Consider the following 7750-nt stretch of genomic DNA (forward strand, 5'->3'; position numbering starts at 1 on the left):
GGAGAGAAAAAAAAGAAAAATATTTACTGTTATGTAAAATTTCTCAGTCATTCTTTTCTGCTACCACTCCTGCAAGATTTCCCTGGTGCTGGCTTCATTAGGAAAGCAGGTAGCGTGGGACTCAGATACTCAGTCAATCAGAAAATGAGAAAAACAACACCCAACTAACCTGGAGTCCTGAGGTTAGCTATATGGCACAGACTGAGTTCTAATAAATAAGCTTTTGTACAATATTGAAATTGAATTTATAATAATTATATATTTTATATATGTGTGTATATATATATATATGTAATGTATGTATCTAGGAAAAAATAACTTTGAGCAGCAACTAACATATTGGAAGATGTGATCTGTTGGTGCCTGTTCCAGGAGCTGAAAGCAAGCGGTATTCTGTAGATACACCTCTTTTAACTGTCAGTCACTCAGAATACAGCTAAATATATATATGTTTATGCTTTTGTTAACAAACCCTCTACCTTTTAGGAGGACTAGTGAGGAAGAAATAGCAAGACAATCCTATCTCCAGGTGTCTCATACTCAATGGAGACAAAATCAAGTTTTAAAAATTGAACTGGGAATAACTCAATTTTGGTCATTCTTTGGAGGATTCAACAGCTACTTTTGTATTGAAAAGCCACATATATCTGCCACTCCTGGGAATGCACCAGCCTGTGGCTGTCAGACAGCTTGAGCCAGTGAAGTTACCTGCCCCTGATCACCAGCAGCCTCCTGGTGATGAGTGGAGCCTACATTGGGGACCTGCAAGGTTAAGTAGTGCCTAAACAACAGATGACATAAACATCTAAGTAAAGAGTTAAATCCCTCAGAAAATAGCCTCTTTTTTTGTTGGGGTAGGGGATGAATGCTTCTATTTGCCCACTACCAAAACCAAGGTTCAGAAGGAAGAACACCAACCCTTGTAAACCTCTCAGTAGAGTCAGTGCTCCTACACTAAGGAAAAATGGAAATAGACTCATCTCTCCTGCTCTGGAAGCAGGAGAAGAGAGAAAAGTGTGGCTTTGCTACACTCTCACAAATAGAGCTTGATAGAGAGGCTTGAGGGTTTGAGGTCTCCTGCTTGTTGTGCTGGGCTATAGTTGGCACTTAACAATGTTGGTTGTTGTCTCCTAACATCTGAGGTGGATTTCCTTGTCACCAGTCCTGTGTTCTTAAAAACAAAAGTGCTGAGGTCTCTGGAGAAATATTTATTTTTTAAATGTATCTAGGGCCATAGTGTGATGACTGCATGCCAGCCTCCCCCACCCACTGGTCATACTCTCCCTTGCCCTCTCCAGTAACATAACATGCTGTGTGCAACGAGCTGCTTGGTCCCAAGAAAGTGATTCATTTCTCAGAGGCATATTTGTAGGAGAAAAATGCTTTGAGGGTGTTGCTATGGCTCTGTGTGACCTGCATTGGGGATGAAGTAGAAACCTCAACATCGCAGACGTATCCAGGGTTGTGTTCACAAGGCACAGGGTAGCAGTGGGGGAAGGATGTGAGCAGAGCATGAGCTCTTTAAAAATAAAGTCTAATAGCAATTAAGAGAGAGGAGTAGGAAATTAGCAAGGCAGTAAAGATTTCTCAAAATTGATCACAAACCATTGGTTTATCCCTTGAAAAGCTCAGTTGACAAGGATTCTCTCATCCCTTTGTCCCCCTATCTCTTTCAATAATCATCCTTCTTCATGCAAATATAGATGGAAAGGGGGAACAGTGAAAGGTTAAAATGGAAGCAGGCTATCTTTCATCGACATGGTAATTTTGCTGCTTGGCTCAATGCCAAACGCTTACTGCAGCCACTAGCTGCCATTCCAACATGAGTGAAAGGATCTTTAATAAGAGTGTAAATAAAAGCCAGGCTGAGAAATGAGTTTTCCATCCCAGCAATCACTGGCCTAACCTCGGCTGTAAATAGTCTCTCAGAGCAGCACAGATGGAGTACCAGCACCTGGGGATCAAGGCAATCTCTGCACAGTGCAATTTAAACAGCTGGGTACAATTGAAACATGAATTAGCAGGGATAGATGGAGGGATTCCATTTTGTGTGCTAGGTAAAAACAAATAATTCAGTCCTTTTTTTCCCTTAAAAAAAAAAAAGTGGTGTGTAGGGGGAGAACTTTTGCCATGATCTTGTGGGAAGTGCTCTTCACTGCAGCTGTTAGATTAATTTAACCATGAGAATTTCCCACAAGGTGCTGTAAAAACAGAGCCCTAATTTACGATCATTGATTTAACAGCTTGAAAGTGATTTATCTGACCTCAGTAAAGATAGCGATGACACCAGAAGAATGATCGGTCATTCTGGGCTTTGGGTAGCTGTGATTGGCCTTATTAATTGAGAGCAGAAGGTCTGTTTCAATGTCTTATTGAGACAGTCAAAGGCAGTTGGCAACTGAACCATTTTAAATACTTTTTTTTAAGCATTATTAATGATGCTAAGAACTAAGAGTTTATTCCACATGGAAAAGATTTTCATTAGTAAAGAAATAGTAAGGCTTCATTTAGAACCATACAGAAACAGAAACTGGTCTTGGATTTGCAAGTTGTTTTTTCTTAAGTAATTTTTTTTTTTTTTTGCTGTTAGGAATCTAAAGCACACTGTGAAATGGAATTGTTAAGCATTACAATAAATGAGAAAAGGCTTTGCAAGAGATAAAAGAGGTTGGCACAAGGGATTGCTGGCTCTTGCTCTTTTTTGAAGCATAGATTTCAGAAACATCTAAATGCTTCACATATTTTACTATTTTTATCATTCAGTCCTCTTTATGGAAGTTATAGAGATATCTGTTGACAAGTAAATATATCTAGGTTTTACTTCATAAAAATATGCTTTCAGTTAAAATGGTTGTAGCATCCACTACTGAAATGTCACAACTGAGTGATACAATTTCTTCACACAAATGAGAGGAGAAAGGATGAAAGGCAAAGGTGCTCTCTTTCCAGAAAGTACAACTGTTTTTAAGAGGAGTGTGAAATGAAATTCAAGTGCTTTAGAAGTTTACCTGAACCAGAAAATTTGAATACAGAATAAAGTGTGTTTCCACAACTGTGTGCACATGCACAAAAATCACACTGGAGGTGCCAAAACTGTTTCTTGTATTAGGAGTGCTAACCAGGAAAATGGGCTGGAAACAGTTGAGTACCAGTTTATCTTGCCACCTGGACTGACGTGTGGTCAGGCTAAATGTCACTGATTTGTATGGTTCTGCATTTCATTCACCACTGGATTACGCCCAGTTTTAAAGCCCATCTACAAGGATCTAAGTAATTGTCTTTTCAATGTGGGAGACAGAAATGCTGCAGATTGAGATTTCATCCACAGGGGTTGAATGCTTGCAGTCCTTTTGCTGTCCTGATGAAATACTATCTGACTTGAAACTAAGATAGTCCACTTAATCTTCATGCAACAGGGGAAAAAAGCAGAAAACAATTCAGCCCTCCAAAATATGACATAATAGCAGTTATTTTAAGAAGTGAAAAGACTAGGACAATAGAATAAATTATGATATATGTAGAACTTCCAGAAAAATCTCATACACATTTTAAAGAGATTGTAGAATAAATACACAAACAGCTATCAGTCTCACTAAAAGGTCTGAGGGACCAATGGTACCTATAAAACCAACCTCAAAACCCCATACAAATAAAACAAAGCCAAAGCCCATGTTATGGGCCTGAAGAATACAGAAAGCTATACATTAGCCTGTGCATCTACTTGCCATCATCTTGTGTTGCCATCAATTCGTATTGTTCCCTATAGCACACTATGGAGACATTATGAGAATTTTATAAATGATGTGCAGTATTGCTTTGCCTAAATTCAAATATGTGGGGAAAAAAAAATTAATCAAGAATCACAGAATCAACTAGGTTGGAAAAGACCTCTGAGATCATGAAGTCTAACCTATGATCTTGTCAACTAGACCATGGCACTAAGTGCCACGTCCAGTCTTTTCTTAAACACCTTCATGGACAGTGACTTCACCATCTCCCTGGGCAGCCCATTCCCATGCCCAATCACCCTTTCCGTGAAGAACTTCTTCCAAATGTCTAACCTAAACCTCCCCTGCGCAGCTTAGGACCATGCCCTCTTGTCCTACTGCTGGTTGCCTGGGAGAAGAGACTGATACCAACTTGGCTACAACCTCCTTTCAGGCAGTTGTAGAGTGATAAGGTCTCCCCGAGCCTCCTCTCCCCAGCTCTCTCAGCCTCTCCTCATAGGACTTGTGCTCGAGTCTCTTCACCAGCCTTGTTGCCCTTCTCTGGACATGCTCCAGCACCTCAATATCTGTCCTAAATTGAGGGGCCCAGAACTGGACACAGGACTCAAGGTGCAGCCTCATCACTTGTATGGCCAAGTGCAGGGGCAGAATCACTTCCCTGGTCCTGCTGGCCACACTGTTCCTGATCCAGGCCAGGATGCCATTGGCCTTCTTGGCCACCTGGGCACACTGCTGGCTCATGTTCAGCTTCCTGTCAATCCAAGCTCCCAGGTCCCTTTCTGCCTGGCTGCTCTCCAGCCACTCTGTGCCCAGCCTGTAGCGCTGCAGGGGGTTGTTGTGGCCAAAGTGCAGGACCCGGCACTTGGTCTTGTTAAACCTCATCCCATTGGATTCGGCCCATCTATCCAGCCTGTCCAGGTCCCTCTACAGAGCTCTCCTACCCTCCAGGAGATCAACAGTCCCCCCCGACTTGGTGTCATCTGCAAATTTGATCATGGTAGACTCGATTCCCTCATCCAGATCATCAGTAAAGATATTAAACAGAACCGGGCCCTACACTGATCCCTGGGGGACACCACTAGTGCCTGGCTGCCAACTGGATGCAGCACCATTCACCAGCACTCTCTGGGCCCAGCCCTCCAGCCAGTTCCTAACGCAGCACAGAGTGCCCCTGTCCAAGCCATGGGCTGCCAGCTTTTTGCAGGAGTCTGCTATGGGAGACAGTGTCAAAAGTTTTGCTGAAGTCCAGGTAGACCACATCCACAGCCTTCCCCTCATCCACCAGGTGGATCACCTGGTCATGAAAGGAGATCAGGTTGGTCAGGCAGGACCTGCCCCTCTAAATCCATGGGTCTGATCCCTGGGCCATCCTGTAGGTGCCGTGTGATTGCACTCAAGATGATCTGTTCCATAACCTTGCTGGGCATTGAGGTCAGGCTGACAAGCCTGTAGTTTCCCAGATACTCCTTCTGGCCCTTTCTTGTGGATGGGCATCACACTGGCCAGTTTCCAGTTATCTAGGACCTCTCCAGTGAGCCAGGACTGTTGATAAACAGTGAAGTGTGTCTTGGTGAGCTCTTCCGCCAGTTCCCTCATTAAGGTGAGTAGCACACTATCCACACGCTGTTTTTACCCATGACAAAAGTCTCCTAAAAAAGTAAAATAAACCTTCTCCTTCAGAGTAGTGACCTGCATACTGACAAATCTTTGTTCCTCCCAAAATAATGCTAGATATTTCTTCCCACTTAAAGCCCATTCTGGATGGGTTCAGATCTAATTCTGGAAAATTACAAATAAGCATCCTCAACAGCAAAGACATCACAAACACTTCGGAAGGAATTTTTAGCAAATGGTGGTTTGCCTTTTTTTTTCCTATCCCTTAATTTACCACTGGCTTCATTCTAACACTTGACATGATGGCACACATAGATGTAAACAAGTCTTACAGGTTAGTTTAAAAGCACAACTATTTTTCATTTATCATCACAAAACAACAACATAAAAGACATTCTCTTTTAGGGGCTATATTCCACATGACATCCTGGAGTACTGTTCATCTAAGACTTCTCTTGTTTAACATTCCTAAGGAAGGCTTAATTGGCATCTCACGTATAAACTGTGATGTGACTTGTTTACTGCTGAAGCACCAGCAGTTCAGGACTAGAATAGAGATTCATATTTGGCACCTTTTCTTTTTAAGGGGGATGGTGTTGGTTAAGAAAAAAGCTTCAGTTACCACATTCACAAAAATATTTGTGCCTTAGCAAGAGATAGAGAGACAATTTGACATGACTCAACCTTTGAAAAAAATGTTAATAACTGATGAGCCCAATGAGGTGATCTTTTACACATCCTCCTCCATCTCTCTGAACTTCTAAGAACCATTTGCATGAAAAGGTGTCTTTAATTACTGCAGAAGTGATATGCAGACAAATATGCTGAAGTGCCAATGTGTTTACCATTAAGACCCTGAAAGAGACATCCCCTTCCTTTGATGCCACTTGACCTTCCTAGCTCTGGATCAACCCACGATCTCCCACTCCTGTTTATGGTCTCAATAACAAAGACCAGAAGCAGACTTCTCTTGGAAAACACTAGAAGGAAATCACTGACTGCCCATGGCTGCGATTAAAACCACTCTTATATAGTTGCATACAAAACACAACAAAAACTGGTGTTGCAAGTCTCTTAAAAATACCCATAGCTTAAGAAAGGACACTGCTTGGGGGTTTGCTGGACTCAAATTATGTTCATGACCAAGAAAAGTCCAATTCTGCCTGAGGAATGCCCAGCATAAACAGAACAGGCTTTGTGAGCACCTCTCTGCAATCCGCTAGTCAAAACACTACACATCTCACAGCAAAGTATTCTGCCCACAGAAAGACGTAATGTACATGTGAGAGTTAAAATCGTGAGCTAAAAACACTGCATGCCCTGACATGGCGAGGCTGACAAGGTACAAGGAAGTGTTTGGAGTGAGGAAACGGCACGTGCACTCAGTGACACCCACAGCTCTGGGCACACGAGCTCTGGCATGAGCCCACACAGCGCCACGGTGGCACAGGCAGAGGTGCAGGCAAATGCCACTGTGGAAGGCCAGCCACCATCAGAGCGGGCAGAGCACCAGCAGCAGAGGAACCACAGAAGCTCAGAACAAATCTGCCTGTGACAGCAAGCTGAGGTTGTGCTGCTTTGTGAACAAATCTCTCGAGCTAACTCCAGCAGCTGAAGTGAATGCTGTGCTCATATTCGCTTCAATGTTAAGAAAATTGCAAGAAAGAAGCTTATGGAACAAATTAAGATATGGGTGGGGCTTTATTTCTTTACCTTTGCAGAAGTTTTACCATAACTTGAGATGTCCCAGCAAAAGGATCAGGCCCAATAACTTACCTAGCCTGATTTGGTCATCAAAAAAAAAGAACTGTTAATTATTGGTCAGGTGTACAGCATATTGCTTAGAAATGCAGAGGTAAAAAACAGTCTCCAAGTAGAGTCTTGAAGCTGCAGGACCATAGTAAGGAAAGTCCTTTATGAAGCCCCATTTTGCTCCCACAGGATTGAATGCATCACAAAGTCACTGGCAATTTTGTTCGACATTGGTGATGCTATCAACAGATATATGAGAGAAACTGGGAGTTTTGCTAGAAAGGGTATAAATCATCAGTTGCTAGTATGCAAATGCATGATGCTGCAGTACACAACTGGCTGGAGATTAGCAAACAAAGTCTGGGTTTGTGACATCAAAGATTTATGATCAATCTTGTTTATTTTAGGATGAAGGTGCTGATTCCATCTCATATGCAAAGAACTATCCATTGGATTATAGCTATTACCAACAGATGTAAAAGTGCTACAGTGTATATGTGTGAGTTATGCATAAAAACAGTATTGTAGATGGGAAAAAGAAAATAGATTGTTTACATGGAATGCACTTGTGTAACAGAAAAATGCTGAATACTGTGTTTCCTGCTTTCAGCCTCTTTCCTATGGAAAGGAACTAATTGCTCATTATCATCATTGAT

The sequence above is a fragment of the Pipra filicauda genome, unplaced genomic scaffold, assembly GCF_003945595.2.
Source record: "Pipra filicauda isolate LSUMZ 115617 unplaced genomic scaffold, ASM394559v2 scaffold247_size1415610_pilon, whole genome shotgun sequence".
NCBI classification, from domain to species: domain Eukaryota; kingdom Metazoa; phylum Chordata; class Aves; order Passeriformes; family Pipridae; genus Pipra; species Pipra filicauda.